The sequence below is a fragment of the Cyphomyrmex costatus genome, unplaced genomic scaffold (assembly GCF_001594065.2).
Source record: "Cyphomyrmex costatus isolate MS0001 unplaced genomic scaffold, Ccosl1.0 scaffold16, whole genome shotgun sequence".
Classification (NCBI taxonomy): domain Eukaryota; kingdom Metazoa; phylum Arthropoda; class Insecta; order Hymenoptera; family Formicidae; genus Cyphomyrmex; species Cyphomyrmex costatus.
In genome coordinates, this window is record NW_017275609.1 from 521,654 (window position 1) to 544,000 (window position 22,347).

The window sequence follows — 22,347 nt, forward strand, 5'->3', positions numbered from 1 at the left end:
GTGTGTATAGTTAGAGTTAAATACGAACGGATATTTATTATTATAATTTTTTACTATAAATTGCTATAAATGTTGTAACAAGATTGAAAGCTTATACTAATATAGATAAACATTCTTAGATTGACGGTTGAAAATATTCTCGGTCGCAATGTGATGCTAATACAACGACAAAGTATAGCCCATGTCATAAAACGTCTTATCTTTGTGAGGGGTGTAAAGGCGTCCTCGGCGATAGGTTTAAGGGAAGACTGCCTAGTAGTCACCCTTGTATCCCATTCCCTACCCGTTCCTCGAAGGCAGTTGGTTCTCTATTTAATCTCAAGGTGACAAATGGCCGTGGCACTGATTCGGTGACTCAAACATAATCCTGTCACCACATGCAAACATCGATCGGGACCAATATCGGGTCGAACCTGTCGACGAGGACCGACCCCTGCGTAGAACAACCCCCGAAGAAGATATATGAGGCGGACGAGACAATCTCGGTCTCACAGAGGACTAATCGATGAAATAGAGTCACGACATACAAAATAGCCCGCTGTTCTTTGATATTGTTTAATGAAATCAGTACAACTTCATTAATGACAATCTGTTAGAGAAGATTAAAGCAGATGCGAGTCAAGTACACTAGAATTACAAAATATACACAACATATAAGAGGATATCGATATTTTAATAAATATAACATGAAGAATTAAAGTTTTGAAAGAGAGCTTTATCACATATAAAAAAATAACACGTTTTATACTATGTGTTTTTTACGTAAAGGTATGAAAATATATATACTTATGATGTTTTATTTTTATTTGTCATCCTAGTGTATCATAAAATACCTGTGACATTTAGCTCTTTTTGCTCGTTTATTTTAATATTGGAAAATGTGAAATGTTATGAAATATTTTTTCTGTTAGTGAATTGCGTTTATGTGAAATGGTATAACGTATAATGAAGCATATATTCCATTATAAAATGAGAGATGGCAATTGAAATGATGAATGTAACAACATTGGATATTTTTCTCGACCTCTTAAATGGCTCAGGTATACGCACTGCAGACGGTTAGGTGTTAATAATGGATAATGATAGTATAGAATGGTGGAATGTGCATATTACAGTTTCAATATGTGCTCTCAGTAGTGTGCTTTAATTATAGAACTGTTGACTGCGCGGCACGGTAGGTATACCTATTTACCTTCGATAATGGTTCGAGGTTATTTACGTCAAAAACTTCGTTAGCGTAATATTTGACATGAAAATTTGATAAATTTTTAATCAATAATAATATGTACGATCTATTTCAGCTTACAATATTAAAATCTTCTTTTTTATGCGCAAAATTTAAATTCAAGAATTGTTATCGATTTGTAAAATATTGTTCACGAAATAATTAATTTAGAAAAAGTTTCAGCCTGAGATCTATCCTAAATAAATACATAACGACTATAAATTTGTTATAAATATATATTTGCGATATCTCTCCACATGTTTTAAAATATTTTATATCATTTTAATATTATGTTTTTTACAATTACTCAAATTCACTCCAAATATTCTGGTTCTAGATTACTTGTTGAAACATTAAAAAGGAGCTTAATAGATATTTACTCGTTTGCAATAATCTTGCACTGAAAAAAATTACTGATAAAACGAATCAGAACTTTCTGGTAAAATTCATTACAATTCTAATTGAAGTAACCAGAATTCTGATTGATACAATATTTATGGTAAAATTTACGTCGAATCTTATTTTTATCAGAATATGTGATTATATTAATCAAAATTCTGTTATCTCAACTAGAATTCTAATAAATTTTATCCAAGAAAATCTGATTTCTCAATTTTTTATCAGAATGACTATTTGATCTAATTAGACCACTTTTCTGTGCTTATTCTATTTTTTTATGAAACAAAGTCGTATATTGCGTTTCGTAACAAAATTATTTTTAAATCTAAAATTTTAAAGAGAAAAAAATGCTCTATTGTTTTAGAAATGTTAAAAAAATATAATTATTTTCATGTTACATTATTTATTTGTCACTTTGATTACTTTTTACTTGTATAAGTATTTAATCACAGATCCTGATTGATTTGCACATATCCTGAAGTATATAATTTTTTTTCTCATATATCTTATTTAATTAATTGTTTTCCATAATTTCCAGTATCAGATTCTTATTTATTTATAAAGTGGTGAGATCGACGACAAAATCTGACGCAACAGTATCATGTTAACATACTACTTGTATTTTTTATTTAGACAATTTTACGTCGACCTATAATTACGATCATGGAATTGCACACACGGTATATATTACAATCTTATTTACCATACATACGTAATCGCCAATATTTTTGTACCAATGCCATTATCATCATGTACATATGAGATATATCGATTATACGTCCGGCATAAGAGAAGTAATTTCCTGATATCTGCCATGCGTGTTTGTACAAACGAGACAAGCTCGATATGGCACAATCCAAGAACATTCTCCTGCGCGAATATGTAAGACGGGACCGGTCAGCGGCAAATCTATTCTCGTCATACTCCATCGCGTGAATTAAATCTGATCGGTCCGGCGCGGCGTTAGAAATCCGCGAAATACTTGCGCATACAGCGTAAAGCGCATACGTATACATATATTATCACGAATGATATCCAAGTTAATAAATGCCAAAATCGCAACGGTTTTATCGCACCGATTTCTATGCAAATGGATGGCTGTTTTCAGCGCTTCCCAGCACTTCCTAGTTGCCTGGATGAATGTGTTTCACGTGACTGCTTTCTCGGATTTTATCATAGCTTTATCCGTAAACACCGATCAAAAAAAAGTAATAATAAATAAAGAAAAAAGAGACGAGTCTTTGTTTTTCTTTCCTTATGTATAAATAAAAAACCGTTCTACAAGATCGATTAATTGCGCCAATTCAAATATAAAATGTATATCATTGGAACGATCATTTGTAATATTACCCGGCAACTCGTAAATCGTTTAAATCGTCTTTAAATCGTCGATTTTACTCTGCGTAAACAAAGGCTATGCCATAGGGTCACGAACTGTTCGCAAACTGATCGCCCGGCATGTCGCGACGAATCGATAATTAATCGCTAATTATTAATCATAACGGGGCATGTCTCCTGCGGGACGTCTCCACAATTACATACACGCTTGAATAATTGGACGAGGGATAAATCAAATATTAAAATAACTATGTTCATATGTGACTGATATAATTGTCTTGTGTAAAATCTTTTAAAAAATCGTAGTTTACATCTAACATTTATTTTATTATATAGATATTCTTTATGCACTTGATAGTGTCATTGTATGAAATGTTAATTGTTAAGTTGCACTAAGTCCAATTACGAAACTAACTGAAGTATTAATTATTTTAAAGAAATATCTGTATTCACATATCAATGCATTTTTTATTCCAATTGGAAGATAATGTAATATTATACGTATAAAAGGTTTACTTATTCTTCAAAAAATAATTTAAAAATAATTTTGTTGACGCACACATGTTCACTTTCTATGTACATACAATATTAGATATGATTAAATATAATTATATTTGTTTCTATTATTCAAACTATTTACATTTTTATGATTGCGTCGATATAAGATATAAGCTTTCTTTCTTTCTACTCTTGTATTAGAAAATTAAACTTTTATTCTTACTTTACTTTCTTTACATAGCAAGATGTTTTACTTTGCAAACGCACGGGCGTAGCTGCAATAAAATCTTTTGGAATCCAAATTAGTAATATCATTAACACTTCATTATAAAGATCGTATTTAATGTTATTATGAAAATTATACATACACTGAAACAAATCTAGTAGTAGCGACCAAATGTTGAATGAAATAATTTCAATTAAATATTCGACAAATATAACAAAAAATAATTTGATTTGTTTAAACATTTAATTATTAATAATTATTGCCAAACGGTTGGTTTTATTTTATGTTTAGCAGACTTATTAAATATTTAGAAAACATAAAATTCTTTTTGGGGTGCTTTAACATTTACAAGAAATTATATTTTATTCAATATTTAGTAGCTATTACCAGCCTCTTTTCAGTGTACAATTACATTTTGTATTAAAAAGTAAAATACAAATGTATAAATGTATCAAACAGTTCTAAATGTGAATGTATAGATTTGAATACTTATAAAAAAAAAATTGCAATCACAATTATAGCAGTTATTAAAAAAATCACCAGCACGCATGGCATCTATTTGATTTAATAATTCACGCTATTGAGACTGCAATTTAAAATTCTATATATTGTTTGTATTTATTAACACATCGTTGAGTAACGAACATGCAAGTGATTCTTGGATACTGATAAAATACCGCGAAATGTATATGTCTTGCACTCTTCTAGCCTGCCTATAATATCTTCGGGTTATCTAATGCTTATGCTTATATACAAAACACCTTGTGTCTTTCAACTTAATTATACCTCGTGACTTACGTAGTTTGCATTCGTATCTCACATTCAGCATCCGAAGATTGTAGATTTTGTTGATTTATATCTTATACTTATATCACATATTCGCTTCTCTCACCATCAGTTCTTCCCCTTGCCATCGCGATTGCATGCGTCTCGAACTCTTTTATCGCCGTGAACCACGTGGAGTATCGGTTGAAGATCTTTCGGCAAGTCCAAGAGCACGGTATGAAGTTCCTACTTTCTGAACACTACGTAGGAACTCTATACCTCGCTGCTGGATCTCTACCATATTCATTAGATATCATCTCTCTCTTCTTTCTTCATCCTTCATTAGTGTTTCAGTCGATGAGTGCCCGCTACATCACAAGCATCAGACATTTGAGTTTTTCCTACGTCTTACGTGAAGGATACGTACCTTTTGTATATAATATCCTTAAGTGAACAAGTTAGAATATAATCGTTATTTAAATTTAGAGTAATTTAGAATAGATTTTAATAATATAGATTAAATTAAAAAAATTGCAACGCAAACTTAATATATTGACAATATTACTATGAAATAATTGAAAACAAGTGGAAATGAGAAAAAGCCTACAAGAGTAGCATCTATAAAGTAAACTATAATTAAAAAACACAGATATATCTCCTACATGATGATAGCGCACTTTCTTATCGTAAGATTGGTGTATGAGGTTCAGAGTACGTAAATGTAAATAGTGTGTTGTCCACAATCACATATCAAAAGATTCAAACTCTCACTAATATTTTTAACGACGGGAACGTTTGAACAATTGGTGCATTATCTTCAATGTGAAAAGACGAGTTTAATGAACGAGACGAAATAAAGGAGCAATCCTCCACGCTACCACGCACTAAATGGAGCACGTTGAGAAAGAAGTCAATGAGACAGCTAATCACGTGAACTGCCACGTTGCCGGTATAATTATCAAGTTGTCTGAGAAATTTTTTTATAATTAAAAATTGAAAAACTTTTTCGATCCTTCTCTTGTGATGATAATCGCTTCTTGATCGAAACGAAGGACAGATGAATCGAATCTCTCACGGCCGGTAATATTTGAATGTTCGATCCCGTGAAACCTATCCGTATGAAGGCCCGCGAAGAACTGAAGAGTCTCGGAGGGGCACCGAACGGAGAAACACGCACGCCGACGACACACACGGCCCTGCACGGTTCCCCTCTACTTCCTTCGAAGTCTACCAGCAACACCGACGCCCCTGGCGGTGAAGAATGACACGATGCCATGCTGCTGCCGCGGAAGAAGAGGAAGATGACGACGAGCTGTGCAACGCATAGAAAGGGGGAGTGGGAGATATCTAACGTCACGAGAGGGACAGAAGAAAAGAACACGAATGCTCCAATTACAATCGCGTCCGTGAATCGCACGGCGTAATTATTACGAATACGTAATGCATAACTGGTTATGATTGATTTTTTTTGGCGAGATGTTCGTCACAAAGAGCGAGCGTAGAATATCCTTTCCATCTAAGTAATAAAATCAATTTCTTCGAACGTAATCTAATAACAAAACATGCGACTGATAGTGAATTTAGGCAGGATCAAATAATCAGAAGTATCTTCATCTGAGTATTAAATCATATATCTTTAGGCAATATTTGTTAGAATACACTCTTCTATTTTAAACACACGACATATTGTACAAAAAAAAATTTTACGCAAATATCAAATCTGTTAAAATAATTGTACACCCGAATTTTTTTACTATTTAATTACATTTTTAAGGAAAGAAAAAATTAATATAATTGTTTATAAACTTTTATATTTCATTTAAGACGATAAAACATTATTCTATTATTCAATTTTATTTCAGTACCGTCTCGATTTATGTGAATTATTTTATATATTCGAGAATTAAAAAGAACATGCAAATTAACATATATTATAATAACATGATCTAAAACCGTGCATTTTATTTATAAAGGTTGCGACTTTGTTTGTCAAAGGTTGCTCGCACTCGCGATGAACTTTCGCACGACTAGCGCAAAACACGGAAGGAAGAAGTGCCCTGTAATCGGCGTCGATCGGACGTTCAAAGGAAAACCAAGTCAATTGAGTGATTTGATTATCGGCCGATTAATAGCATCGATTGCCATTTGTTCGTACTTAAACGCGTTAGCCTGGTCAACGTGACCGCTGTTGAGTCAGTCGAATGATATCATTACCGCGAGGTCTTTATTTGCGTGAAACACTTATTCGAGCACCGCGCCTTATGCTCACGCGGATAGCGTGTTTTCTCGATCGATTTGTCGATTAAGACGTATAATGTAGTATAACGATATAGTGAGTATACCTAAGATTCTCTTACACGCTAAAATTCTTCTGTGTGCACTCTCATTACGAATCTTTAAATATTTCTCACATCACAAATACATATGTCATAATTTTGGTACTCTCTAAATGTGAGTTAATAAGATTCAATTGAAAAAGAAAGTTATTGTTCCAATTTCTTAATATCATGTAGTGAATTTATACACCAAAGCAAGATTAGTTAAATTAGATCCACATTATATTCACTGATTATCAGTGACGTACTTATCAGTCAGTGATTATCCATTGATTCAGGTTCAGAAAGTCTTTATATTTTCTGATGGTAAAATTTATCTGCATGGAAAAACAATTCAAAGTGTTCGAAGAATTTAACTGGGCAAAGATCTGAAAATAATTTTGTCGAAGCATCAAAATAATTGTATAGGACAGCATGGTAAGCGATGCTATAAAGTTTTGATTTTAAACTAATTATGTAGCTAAATGTGCAATTTGTGACTGTGAACTATTTAAAAAAATTAAGTAATTACTTAATTAATATCTGCATTGTCATTTTTATCAATCGCATAAGGATAGTAACAGAGCTAAATTTGGTATGTCGTGAATGTCACGCGAACGCCGCGATATAGCTAGATTGAACTAAACATGCAGTATTTTTTTTTGTCACAAAACGCGAGCGCGTAGAGAATTTCCGTGCGTGAAACCAATCAGATCACGCATCAGGGAGCTAGTTTAATTATTCAGAGTAGCTGGCGGCATCGGCTTTCCGCCGAACCAATCGGGCCGAACAGGGTGTGCGATATATGCGCAAACGTGTACGAAGGCAATAGATCGTGTGACCCGAGTCACAAAAGTCGATATTCAATCTTTGACGCCTGCCTGAAATTCGTTTGACATATGACAAGAAGTAAATTTTGCAGTTAAAGTTATTTTAGCAATATCGATCGCCCGGCTCGGTTATCGTCGGAAATAAAACGGGACTATTTTACTAGCTTGTCAGATTTTCTTTTTAGTCCATCCTCTATCGTATCCATTGGAATTTTACTATGTATGACATATTTTATAGCGTTTACAAGTTTCCTAAGCAAAATGGAATGTTACATTGTTGAGAGCACTAAAAACTAATAATGTTCTACTACTGTGGTTCCCTACTCGCTCGTTATTCTTGGAAAAGGAGCAATAAAAGTGGTGTCGTACGAGCTCTAAAAGGGTACGAGCCATCACGTTTGACTCAACGACGGTGACAGTACGATTGTGTGAAAAAAAAAAGAAAAGAGAAACGTGACGCTTGTTTAACCATGTGTGAATTGAATTTAAGACGAAGCTCTCCGTTGTGCACGAAGACTAGGCTTCCCTGCAACGTTTACCACGATTCGTGGGAACTTCTTTTTCCTTCTTAAGAGATTTTACGCGCCCGCATCCACGTTCGTGACCACTTTGACCTTAATTTGAACCAATCCTAAATTGACTGAGTTGACAAAATAGCTTCCTACTAAGTAAGTTTCTCCAATGTATCTCGACATATTTCTTATTCTGTATTATAATATAGCATGACGAAAAATGTACAGTGCTATATTACAAAAAGTGTTAAATTATAAATAAATTATAACATAGCGTTGTATATGTTTGTAAAATACATGCACAGTTTGGCTCTAATTGATAATAAACTTGGACGCGGTACTCAAGCAGCATACAGTAAGAATAATGAGCTTAAACTACGGCATGGTTCAACACGTCTCCGAAAGGATTACAATTTATCAAAATAGCAAACTACGGTCCGTTTGGTCACGCGTTTTTGTAACATGTTGCCGCGTTAAGATACGCAAAGACTCCGAAGACTCTGAACACACAGCGGAAACTATTTTAAAATCAACTCCATCAGTGATTACTAAATTGTTAATTTATCCTTAACGGCATGCTAATGTAAAGAGCTTAATCTCTTGGTACACAGTTCAACAAGTCCCACGATTCTTCGCAAGTATCACGACGCGACCCAAAACAGCAAAAAAGGGTCCGCTTCGTCACGCGTTTTTGCAGCGTCGCCGCAAGGATGGAGAATGCCGCGATGGCTCCAGAAAGCAGACAGCAAAAGCTGTTCTAAAGGCCAGCGACAACCTTTTGTGCAACAGGTTAACCTGTCACTTCTTTCAATGATTATTAAATTATTAATTTATTCTCTCGTCAACTGGACAAGGTGATCGCGTGTAGCATGCTGAAACCTGCTCAAGAAGTCGATCGTTAACCATATGATAAACCGCGTTTTTAATGCGACGCGCCTTCGGACTAACCGATCGTGGACCGGCCAATCGATCGACGTTTCCGCTTCGATATATACTATAAAACGCTGCACGTATCATCGTAAAATTCTAAACGGAGGGATAGGATCTCGTGACTTTTTATTAGACTGCTGTAGATATTTTTTAGAAGGAACCTCGCGTGCTCTCACACGGCATACGTGCGGTGGTCGTAAAACGTCGTTACAATCTTTCGCGGATCGTAAAAAGGCGTAGAAGTTGTCGCGCGCGGTACAAGTGCAGAATGCAAACGACGTCCGACGACAACGCCGATCGTCACAGCGAAAGAGAGGACGGCACTGGAGTTTCGAGAAAGGGACGCGAGAGAGGCGGAGGTGGACGAGCGAGATACTCGATATAAAGAGAGGAGGAGGAGGGATCGAGAGCCATGGTGAAGAGACCCCTCCGAGAAGAGATCAAGGTTGCAAAGTAGCTCCGATGACGCAATCGCCTGCAGCTGCATCCGGCGACATTTAATTGCTCTCGCCTTGTCATGCCAGATACATTACATATCACTGTCGAGCGATCTCTTTCTCGGTCTCGCTCCGAACTCTTCCTCTTTTGTGTTCCCGCAGCACGCGCTCGAATTTTCGATCAGAAGGGTAGTAGCAGCAGCACGTTTTCAAACGCCACGCGGCCAAACGAATAAAATCCTGCTTCTTGTGTTCTATTTCTGGTATTGATGACGCCACAAGGACAAGGTGAAAATCACGAGAACCGGCCTGCGAAGCGCATGTGATGAACGCGCGCGCGCGATTCCGAAGTACATAAAGATAATTAGTTATTCTCTATCGATCAAGCATCCCGGTCGGTAATTAATTATGTACGAGAGCACTGTCGTGTCCATACAAGTCACCGGCATGCAACTGCATCCACGGTCGTCGAAATCAGAATAACGAATCGCTATTAGCATGCCTTATAAGATCAAAGATATTCGATAAAACGCTATTTTCTTCTCCTACCCTCTTCTGTACGCGTCTAATTACTGAACATAAAAGATGGATATTACCGTCTTCTAGATCCTTACCAGCACTTCGAAATATGAGAGCCCGCGTAGCAATAATCTTTTTTCGCCTCCGCATTGATCTCACTGATCGACAAGCAGTCATAAACGCGTCGCAATTTAGAAGATGACTGCACGAGTAAACACCGGTACTTGCGAATCATTCTTGTAGCCGCTTCGCGATGGAACTCGTTTGCGGGTGAACGAGAGATCGGACATGGAGATTCGATTCGATCGGCCCGAGCCGAAGGGAAGCACCGTTGGACCGGTTTCAAGGTGAATAGCAAGGTGCCCGCCCGTTCACCGACGAACGAAATTGCTCGTTGTTACTGGGACGCAAGGAGAGGCGTGAAATATCGATCCGGGCAAAAATAATCGACACTACGGATACACGAAGCGACCAAAGTGATATATGTAGATATTGACATGTATAATTTACACAGTTATTCATACTATACGCTATCGTCGACAATTTTGTTTCAGGAAATAGCCAGAATAGCTATTATAATGACGTAAAACTTTTGCGATTTGAATCAATTATTATTATCGCTTTAATGTCTCTTTCGAAATTATGTAAAGAAATTTAAAAATCACATGATACCTCTTATCTTCCATTTTTTTTTTTCATATCGAACAATTTTTCTCTTCGATGACTGCTACCGTAATGATTCAGTCACTGATCGAATATAAAGAGTGACATGAGACGTAGAAATAAATCTATTTTTAGTGTTCCTCTCTTTATTCAATATTACTTGATTAATAGTACTTTAACAAATTACTGACGCTCTGTTATTTCAGCTAATAATTCGAAATTCGTTAGATAAATTTACACAATGACGTAAGCTGTCCGCTATCTCGTGTGCAAATGCGCTTATGAGCGAGGAGAAGAGCAGCTGCTCACATAACGCGTAACGCTTCTTATAGCTGTATATCATTCATCATCCAAAATCGTTCGTCTCTCGCGTACAAACCGAACGCTGACATCTTCCTGACACATCACGATGCGTTGTAGCAATCAAACTTCCTGAAGAGCTTCCACAGAAAGAAAAGTGAGATTCCGAAACGCCTCCCAGAAAGAGATCCGTCTTCCTCGAAATTATGAAAGTCCGTGGAAGCTTCGACCATTAACTTGTCTGCCAAGAGAGGAGCCCGAGGAAGAACGGGATTCGTCATTTCCGCGCGATAGCACGTAAAACAGAACTTTAATACCCGCCTGGCACACTTGAGCTCGAAAAGAAGAGTTAGGGCGCGGGAATGTTCGCATAAAAACGCCTACGTGGTCGTGGATAGATATAGGCGTCGCATTGAAGGGACACGCAGGAAAAGGGCTTCCTCTGTTTTGCGCAACAAGAGAATCGATGAAGTCTCACACACCCAATCACCAAATTAAACCCGCAACGTTCTGAATGTTGATCTTTTTTCCGTTTAGATTTTTTATTTCAACTGAATAAAACTATTCATAAATTCTTTTAATTTATATTTACATTGTAAAATTAATCAATTTTATAACTGTGGAAGTATCACGTGATTTAACTATATAAAAACTAATTTTCTAAAAATCTAAAAATATTTTTCTTTAATATTACATGAATATAAATATGAGTTTATATTCTACATAATTGTCAACTTTTTTCATAAATATAGGTACGTACACGTATATAAAATATTTCTTTAAAATTTAATCGGGAAAGAGAAGATCAGAAAATCTCTAAATAAAAATATATAAACATATATATGTATATAATTTATAATTTCTAATGCGTGTATATCATACGATATATTTTTTATTCAAAAAATGTAAAACAATGGTCTGTAAAGAAGTCCTATAATATTTTGAAATTTTAGTTGGAATAATTGGCCTATGCTCGCTGCTTCTACTATACGTACTTCGTAATTCTTCGTCTCAATTCACGACTATGCGCATTCCTTCACCCCAGCGACTCCTACGAAACATGAATAAGATTTCCTTCGAATATATATGTATATATTATGTTGGATCTACCACTACCAACACGACGACAAGTCGTGTAATCTCAAGGAGGGTTAAAGCTCCAGGGACGCGGTATTATTCCGGGTTAATAAGCTGGATATTGAAAATTACATTGTAGAACGAGGCGATGCACGATTTCTTTTCTCTATTACGCTCCCTCTGTTTAGATTAACTGCTTAACATACTACAATTATAAACAACGCATGAAAATAATCAATTGCGTTTTAAAAGTGCACGTAATAATTAGGAATTTATACATTATATAATAATTAATTAGGCGTGAATATACACGTCGCTTATTTCATCAAATAAAAACTAAGCGAGTCAAATCTGAAAAGTTTTTACGCTTACTGCCACGTATTTTACGCCTTTCCAATTAAACTATAATTGGCGAAGCTAGCATAATTGCCGGTGGTTTCTTGCGACACGATAGAACTTTCCACGCCTTAATCTTGCACATCTCAATTTTAAATTAGATTTTGTAACGAACGCATGACGAGTCACTGAATCATCATTCGCGTTTGTGGTTTCCGGTGTTGGCAAGCTAGGTTCGGTTGGTCCTGTAATAGGCGAAGAGATCGATGATATCCTCGCGCGAACGTTGATGAAATCGGCTCTACGCTCGCAATTTGCCTCGAGTCGCATAGACGTCAGCTCGACTCTATCACGCGGTATATACGCTCTAAATTAGATTTTGCAACAAACGTGTGATGAAACGTGGAATCATCATGAGCAATTGCGGTTTTCTGCTATGACAACTCATCCTTTCACGATTAAACCGATTATAACACAACAGGATAATTAGCATTTACATAAAGAAAGAGAAGCTATCGTGTTTTTTCAAGATAAAAATATCGATTAAACATCCGATGATACATCAGAACGACTTCGAAAATCTGTTAGTTACTGATTATCAATTTTTTATCAATCATAATGGCTATATTTTTATAAATTGTAGTTAATATTAGTGGTTCAAATTACAAAAAAAGAGTACCATGTCATTCACTTCTATCACAGATCGATCTTTGATTTTGTTGTATAAAATTTGAATTATTTTTCTGAATAATCAGTGTTCGGTTATTTTAGTATCATTACTGGCAGGAAATAGTGTTCGTATATAAAGAAAATCGCGAAAGAAAGTCGATTGCGTTTTTATAAAGCAATGGTTCTCCTTTATTATGTATAATTTATCTACATAATCAATTGCGTTTAGAGAAACAAGATGGAAGCTATAATACTAGTCACGATGGACGAACACAATCAAAAGACATGTGACTTATGTACAATACAATCGGGAGTATTATAATGGCATCTGACGTGCACTGCATTCACAAAGAGTAGGAATCACGACATACGATTCGCCGATGTTTTTTTGTTCTTTCATAGAATAAAGTAATCAAGTTATACTATTATCTGTACGAAGAAAAGATATATTCTTAATTACAAAGAAATATAATTGTGCTACAAACGTATACTGGATGGTATTAAAAGCTTTCGATTTTGCGCTCATGTGTTATGCGAACGCAAGCAGAACCCTGGGCGACCTTTTGGGAAAATAAGGGTAAGGCGAAGCAAAGAGGGGGGAGCACACAATGTTTAATGTCACGTTGCAGGGAAGTACGCGTCGAAAGTGGGATGAAAACCCCTCGAAATCAAATCAATTAAGCCACGTGCAGCCGCACGTCCCTACCGTTCGTGATTGGATCCAATTGGATCGAACGTTCTTCCGAAAATGGAGGGAACCGTTGGTGTAGAAAAGCCTTTTGCGTATGGAACTTTTCGATGAAATATGCTTTACAAATCCAGACACGTTAACTCTCTCTCTAGTGATGAGAAAAACTACCTCAAATTATCACGAATCTATATGCAATTACAATTTTACGTGTATTACCATTTTATTTTATCGTCCAATAACCTCAAACGTTAATTTATTCAAATTTTTCCAACGTCACCAAATTCTTCACTCGATTCACTTTTCATATAGCTAGAAACACTTTGAAATCGTCTCCAGTGACCTAGAAATTCTAAAAAAAATACCGGTTTGCGCGCGCGTGTCGCGTTACGAGCTTTGATTTAATAATAAACTCGGATTTACTCGGAAGCCCCGGATTTCACAGGACACCGCTCGCAAAAAAAAAAAGGATGCAAAAAAAGGGAGGGAAAAAAAAACGCAAAAGCGCGAGTGCCGGGAGAAAGCGAACGTGGAAAAGCGCCGCGCTGGCACGCGTCGTCACGTCCGCGCGAACGGGAAAATCGCGGAAATCCAGAAGTGGGCCGCGGGAAATTTCCAATAAAACGACCTCCGCCGCGCAATATTCGGCGCCGCGTCGCTCGCTCGGGCAGCGCGTCCCGTCGCACGGCCCAATAACAAAGCAATAACTATCGACAGCGTGCACGTTGCCCATTACACCCCTGGTATAGCCAGGGCTTTCGCCAGCGCAACGTGCGTAAACGCGCGGCTATATACGCACCGGCCGAATCGACGCGATGCGGTAGGGTAGAGACAACGCGATTGTAATGGGCGCCCGTCGTTTCCCTCGCGTCGGTCGTGATTCCTCCCCCGCCCCGCGTCCTTGCACCCGCAGTCGCCTCTCTGTGCATATTGCAACGCGCGCGCTCTTTCCGACGGCATTAATATTCCGCATGCGCATATTTGAGTCACAATCATCGTGAGATAACTAAGTTATTGCGAGACACTTGGCACGGCAGCATGAATATTGTATAGCGATAGTCAAAAGGACAGAGATTCTCAGGGACAAAAGGCACACGGACGGGTTTGAGTTTACGAGCGAGACGCCGTTTGGAAAGTTAAAAGATCGCGAGAGAGATCCTTTCCTCGCTATTGCTCCACAAAATTGTACTGAATGTTCAATCGAACGAAATGTATTTCAAATTGCCAGTTACTGCTGCGCCGAGAGTGCTGCCTTCTATAGAGTGCTTCTGAGAAAATTCATGTATATATCTAAATTTTTTTTACAGAAGTCTTTATCTCAGATCTAGGAATTTTTCGACGTATCTATCACAACAGAATGTTCTTGTACTTGAAAGATTGTTGTAAAATAAATAATACTTTGTGTGCTGTGTATGAATTATTCGGTCCTAGAAATCACGTCGCAAATGATGTAGCAATTATGTTAACGAGTTTAAACTAATGATAGAGACATCGGTTTACAATTTAACGGACCACTAGCTTTCTCTCCTTCATTATTATCTCAATAATTGAAGTCTACCACTTTGTCCTCTCTCTTGTAAGGCGCGCAACGCACGTACCACGTTCCTTATTGTGCATTAGGATAGAGTTATCTACGCGCTCGGTGCGGTGCAATAGATAATCGGTTTTCTCGTGCGTGAGCATGACCCTTTCTACATTGCAGGCACGTAATCCATGCACGTACCGTGCATCGGTCAGTCCGACGGAGTATCGCTTCGTTTCACTATTTAAAACTATACCCGGGGAATGTATCTGTTTTGTTAAAGTGCTCTGCAGCCAAGCATTTTTCGACCAATCAGTGCAGCATTTATAATATTTGTCAACAAAAGTGCAACAAAATTATTATATTTATTATACTTATTATGGCAATTGTACGAGACGGGAAACCTGTTATCTTCTGATAAAGCTACTTTTTGGAGGAACTTTTTTTTGTTACCAAGCAAAAGAAACAATAAGTGCATCTGCAGATATCTATCTAACGTTCCAGACGTACGAGTAAAGTGTGTGTGTTTAAAATAAAATGATTGTATCGCGTTAAAAATAATATAGCTCTCTTTACAGGTGCGTATATGTGTGTAACATATTGATAGATAGACGGATCACGGATGCGTGAAACGATCGAACGTTCTGTGAAATTTCAGATACGATATCGTTCGATATACGCGACGAAACGTTCATCCGGATCGGTTTATTGCTGAGCAATGTTCTCCTCCATCGTCTGGTTTATTGCACTCGGAAATGGGATTGTAGGGGATGATTTTACTCGTTGCTTCATCACCCTGACCTCGTTTTTTATATACGTAGTCGTTGGCTTTTTTTTTTTTTTTAACAACGGCATCAGGTGTCCGGGATGTCACACGGGCTGCTTGAATTACCCAAACGACTCTATCCACACGATATTCATCAATTAGGAAACACAATAATTGTTATGGTAGTTTAATTTTTTAACGTGAATTTAATCTATTTCGGTTATAATATATATTTACGAGATAAATGTATTATGAATGTGCCGTTTACATCTATTAATAAACATTTTCTTTTAAACTAATCATCAATGAACGAATTACGTACAAACAATTGAATGATAATAATCTTTTTAAACTGTGTGTCTAAAAAAAAATTTTATATTTAAATGCAATATTCCCTTCTATTTACGCGCTAAGCCCACAATGCGACCAACGGTTGGACTTCCGGATATAAACCTTACTTAATTATTGATTGCTTTTAGTGTCTATTCCATGACACCACCATGGCTCTAGTATTATGACAAGCTGTCGAGGAGAACTATAACTCATCCTGCGCTGTCACCCAATAAATTGCTCGTATCAATTAGCACACCACGACTCAAGTCGTTAAAGTGTTTCAATAAACATTTTCAAAAGCTTAGAATACTCGCTTATTAGCAAATTGTTCAGATTTTGTAGAGTTAAACATTAATATACGCTGAGAATAAAAATATTTCGATGGTCTGTTCCCATGATTAGTATTCTACCGTATCACTATAGTAGAGAAGCAAGGACGAAAATTCTGTCATCGGCAAGCCTGCGAGAACTTTAATCGAATCGTTTGTCATCGACGACATTTACAACATAAAACAGGTCTCTCACGTCCGCCTTCACCACAACACCACTTCGTCCACTTGAACCCACAAAGAAGGAAACCTCTTCTCTTCGCAATGCGACACGAGAAACCGTCGAAACCCTCCAAAATCCTTCAATCTGTCGTCCTGGCCTCCGCTGAAACCATTCTCGTGCCATCCATCTATCCGCCCGTTCATACGACTGCCGCATAATAAGCCGTTCGAGGGTTAAACAGGCTCGTGCCTCCCAATCATGGATAGATGGTTCAAAACGCGAGGGTGGCGGCAGTGGAATGAGGGGATAAGAGGGGGGGGAGAGAGAGAGAGAGAGAGAGAGAGGAAGAGTGTTTTTTCGACAGGGTAGTCCGGGGCGGTCTGTTGAGGGTGCATCACACACACGGCATTTATGTGAGTATAAAAAGGGGGGGATGGGGGATGGTCTCCCTCGTCGCGTCGAGCGTGCGCCATTTTTATCGCGCGTACCACGCCCGCGTGCTACAGCAACCCCCAACCATTCGGCCTCTCGGTCAATCGTCCGGGTCCAACAATCGTGTGCGGAAGCGAACCAATCCCCCCGTTTAGCTCCAATACGCGCAAACAAGCGAGGTTTTTGATTTTTTTTTCTCTCGCGGTTTCTTCTTTTTTTTTCTCTCTCTCTCTCTCTCTATCATTTTTTTTGTCCTCGCGAAACGCCGAATCAAAATTTGTCGGTGCTATATTATCGCGAGCCGTTCGAAGGACAATCCGTTCGCGTCGCGGTCGTAGCGCTGATTAAAAATTTTTCGTCCTGTCGGTAGTTTTAATTATCGCTGCAACCGATATCTGCGCTCGCAGATCTAACGCTGCCAGTTTAATTAATTTCGTTTCCAATATTGCTTGACGGGAGAGCGATTCGCGTGACCGCGATCTCCCTTCGTCGCTCGTAACATGTACCTGTTTACGCAATCATTTATTTCCAAATTATAATTCATATTACATTGTATTTTGCGTATAGATGCTCAACCCTCGTACGAACGGGTGGATGATTACATGTTACGTGACAAACACAATACGGAATAACTAGCGGGTAAAAAAGAACCCAGTCTGTGTAGTACTTAAACCCTTCCTCGCTATTAATCGGAGTTGAACGAACACGATTGGTATACGTTGTACTATTCGTTCGTGTAAGTTAAGGCTCGTGCACAAATCAACGGGAATTCATGGTTGCGGGAAGGTCTCTGGTGACCGGCGGACCGATTATTTTACGATTTCTGCCGATAGTTCCGATAAACTATCCCCGTGTACGTTCTCGCGTGGAACCTCACATGGTATCGGTTTGCACACGACAGCCTTTAACCGACGCGCCCAGCAATTACGGGAGCGTAACGAATACCACGGCCGGAATGACTCTCTCGACGATCCTCGTAAGGTTCTTCTCTCATCGCGCGTGTGGGGAACACGAGGGGAAACACCGGGGTCGGCTCACCTCGTAAACACGATCCGTCGTTACGCGGGGTAGAGCTACCATCTACCTATTAGCATATTACAGTGAGAGCTATGCCCACGGTAGGCAGTAAAACGGACGAGTAACCGTCACCAACGGGTAATTCGCCTAGCATAGGGCGCGACACGACGATAATCATAATTCGTACGCATACGAATCGTTCATTTCGCTCGAGGCGAATCACACTCTGGTCTTTACGAGTGATCCTAATTCGTCCTCATAAAGGGAAGACGCTTCTAAGAGACTGTAAGTGCGTAAATATATATATGTATGTATGGGAAATGTTAGCTTACCTCATATTTATGGAAAAGTCGAGATTTAAAATCAAGTTTTTCGACTGGTTCAATTTCCTGGTGAGAATTATCGTGAAACGAAAGAAATGTGGGAAACTTGACTGCGATTTTATACAAGCTTTACGGAACTCAGAAATTAATTATCTAAAACAAGATAAAATCGCAGACACGATTTATATTTCGAAGCAAAAATTGTTTCGAAAAAGTCTCACGAGATATCACAATAATTTATATCACAATCATTTAATGGGTGCACACACATCCGACATAATCTCACGATCTTTTATCTCATGCATCGAATATACATAGTTAATCGTATATGAAACGATATCAGAAAAAATTCGATAAGCAACTCTACTGGATATCGATCTTGTTTTTGATCTCGTTTTTCCCAGCGAAGCGAGTTTTCAAGCGGCAAGCGAAGCCAATCGGAAGTATCTGGTGCAAAAAGTGTCAGGCGTTAATAAATTATCATATATTTTTATATATATATAAATCCATACGTGAGCGATGAAGTTTCGTGTCTCCGTATCAGATATATTTTTACAGCTTGACTCCAATCTCGAACAGGTTCCTTCGGACGACGGAGCGTGCAACGCGTATTGTACTCGTATTTTATTGGCCCCGTAAAGAGAGTCCGATTTAACATCGGTTATAAACACCTACTAGCACGCACTGGGTCGATCGAGAGGTTCTGAACTTGTCCCTATAACGTGAAACGTAGTAATGACCCGGCACGAATCCAAATTACTGCGTCACGTCGCATATCGCGATATCGACTAGATATGCCAAACCATTGTCATTAGCGGGAATGCTCGTTGCCTTGAAAAATTTAGATAGCCGTATGTCGCGATGAGCGCCGTCGCGACGTCGATTTGAACTCTGTGAACGAGGGCGTCCCCGGTCGCCGAACACGTGCCTAGTATTGTACTTTTCTGGTTGGTAGCCGATTAATGTCTTTAACGGTAACCCATTGGCTACGGCCGATTATTATAGGCTTTCAGGGAAACGTATAGTTGAAATAATACTGCGCGAATACACGCGCGGCGAGGCAACCGTGCATATTTTGCGTACGTATACTAGCTGTCACCATGAGTTTTATATTCTCACATTAATTTGACATTCCACTAAGTAATCGATAACTTACCCCCATCAAGTTAATCAATAAATGGTTGGGGTCGGAATAATAAGCCTGATATTTCAGGAATGCAAACGCTGTGCAACAAAATGTGAAGCTACAAATTATACCAAAGAGTGAGAGGGAGATGAATTAAAAAAGATATTGTTGTATACCTAAATATGTTGTATTCTTAATACGGTATTTTTCTTTTCATAAAAATTAAGATTAATAAATAATATTAATTTTAACTGATAATTTTAATTGTTTTTATGCAATTGCTTTGTCGTGTGTGTATTTTCAGAAACGATAGCTAGAGTTTATCTAACTAAATCCGCGACCACAAGAAGCGTCCAGGTGTCGCGAATTAAACGCATAATATTTCAGAAAGAGCTAAAGCAGAAAATTCCGGATGCTCTGTTAGATACGGTCTACCGCGGGGCCTCGAAAAAAAATTAACAGCCGGCACAGGCGTTTAAGCCAACTATAAATACTTGTCGGGAACGAGATCTACGATAATTTACAGTCCATCGGACAACATTCATCTTCCGCTGTCGCGAGACGTCGAGATCGTTGCCCAACGTAGACTATAAATTCTGAAATGTGCGTTTTTCTTCGAAATTCACCTATGGATTATAAGTAATCAGGAAGGCGATAGGCGTAATCCCCTACCCCGCAGTCTCCACACAGGAATGGAATAGAAATAAGAGCGATAAGAATCGCGGTGGACCGCCTCGGTTTCCACGCCGACTGCGACCGGCGAATAGCGCCTTTCTATTAAATTCCGCCATTTTACATGTATCGCGGGTGGGGTGTCTCGCTTCGTTTCGCAACTGAAACGCGAACGTCTGCACACGACGCCGTCGACGATGCGTACACGGTGTGGAAAGAGGGAAAAGAGGGAAAAGGAGAAATCGGCTCGGGAGAGAAGGGAGCGCCGGATAGACGAGGGAGAGAATCGGGGAAAGGAGTAATAAAAAGTAAGGTGCTATCGCAACAAGGAAGTCGGCATTTCGCGGTTGCGTGCTCGGCGCGCGAGATGACGTCAGCCAAGATGGCTGACCTGCGCGGCGCGGCAGTCCTTCATCGTTGCCAAGCGTGCATACGTATGTACACCCGACAGCTCGTACGACAGCTCTCGATAGACGCAATGACATCGGAGAGGATACCGAGCAGATTGAATGATTAGAAGAGCAGACGCGAAGAATGGGAAGCGGGACTGTCCGAGCTGAAGGGGGAGGAACTGCTGGATTATCTCTTCGTTAGATGATAGCAAATCTTTTTTTTTTTGTTACACGAATATCAGCGAAATTTTCTCTAAGCATTTATTTTTTCATAATTATTAAATCTTTGGAAAATGCAAGATAAATATACTAAATAATGACTAATATTGCATATTGGGTGGTCGGAACAAAAGTTAGCGCTAAGAATTTCAAAATTCAAGTAGCTGTAAAAAAATTAACGAAATTTAAGTTGTAAAAAAAAAAGATTTTAGAGTCTATACTTTCGCAAGATCACTTTTTAGTTTCTGTTAGTTTGGTAATGTTTTTATATAAAAAAATACTAATTAAACAAAATGAAAAAAAAATTTTCCTCACTTTGTGTTTCGTAAAAAATTGCGAAAATTTTCAATTTTCTGACATGAAGCTTAAACTTTTCCTTTACAAAATCGGTTTATAAAAATGTTTCTACAATTTTTTGTTACTGAATTATTGCGGATTAAAAAGCAGTAATTTGACTTGGATTGCTTATAACTCCAATAATCATCACGTACCACAATATTAAAAAAAAAAAAACAGATTCTTACTGAAACTTTCTGTCGAATGGTATAATTATCAATTAAAAAAAAAAAAAATATGTAGACGTGATAGAAATAAGGTAGCTATGAATTTATATTTCGATCTAATATTTACACAAAATTAAAGTAATAGTTCCCATTTTACATCGTTCAAAAAATTTACTTTATTTCTTTTTTTAAAAAATGATGTCAAGTCAACTAATTTCTTATATCGTTTCAATATCTATCACAATTAAAGATTGATTCACTTTTAAAGAAAATTATGAAAAATATAGAATTTGTTTGATCAAAAATCTCGTGCTAATTCTAATTGGTGTTTTTATTTTATTAAATCTGTAAATTGTTTCAATGGATGTGTGTGTGCATACAAACACAAATAATTCAGTAAGTACTGTAATTTATAAACCAATAATTGAAATATATAATTAACAAATTTAAAAAGTACTTTTTCAGACATGATCAACTTTGAACAATAACGAAGAGAGCGCCACGCATTTAATTAAAACTATATGTTTTTATCGAGTTGAATAACACTTATAAATTTTTAAATTCTGTTTGTGACAATCTTAATAGAAATACCACATGCCTATATTCTTTAACATTCTTGATAAAAATTATATTTTCGATCCACAAGAAGAGATAATAATTTTATCAAGCAAACATCTTTACTTTTCACATTTTGTAAATCATAATAATTCAAACATGTTTTTTATGTGAGAGAAACATAATGTGATACATTATCTAAACTTTAAAGCGTTATGCGATACAAACGTTTAGCGTTATCGATAACTACATTTTGTCATGTGATGTC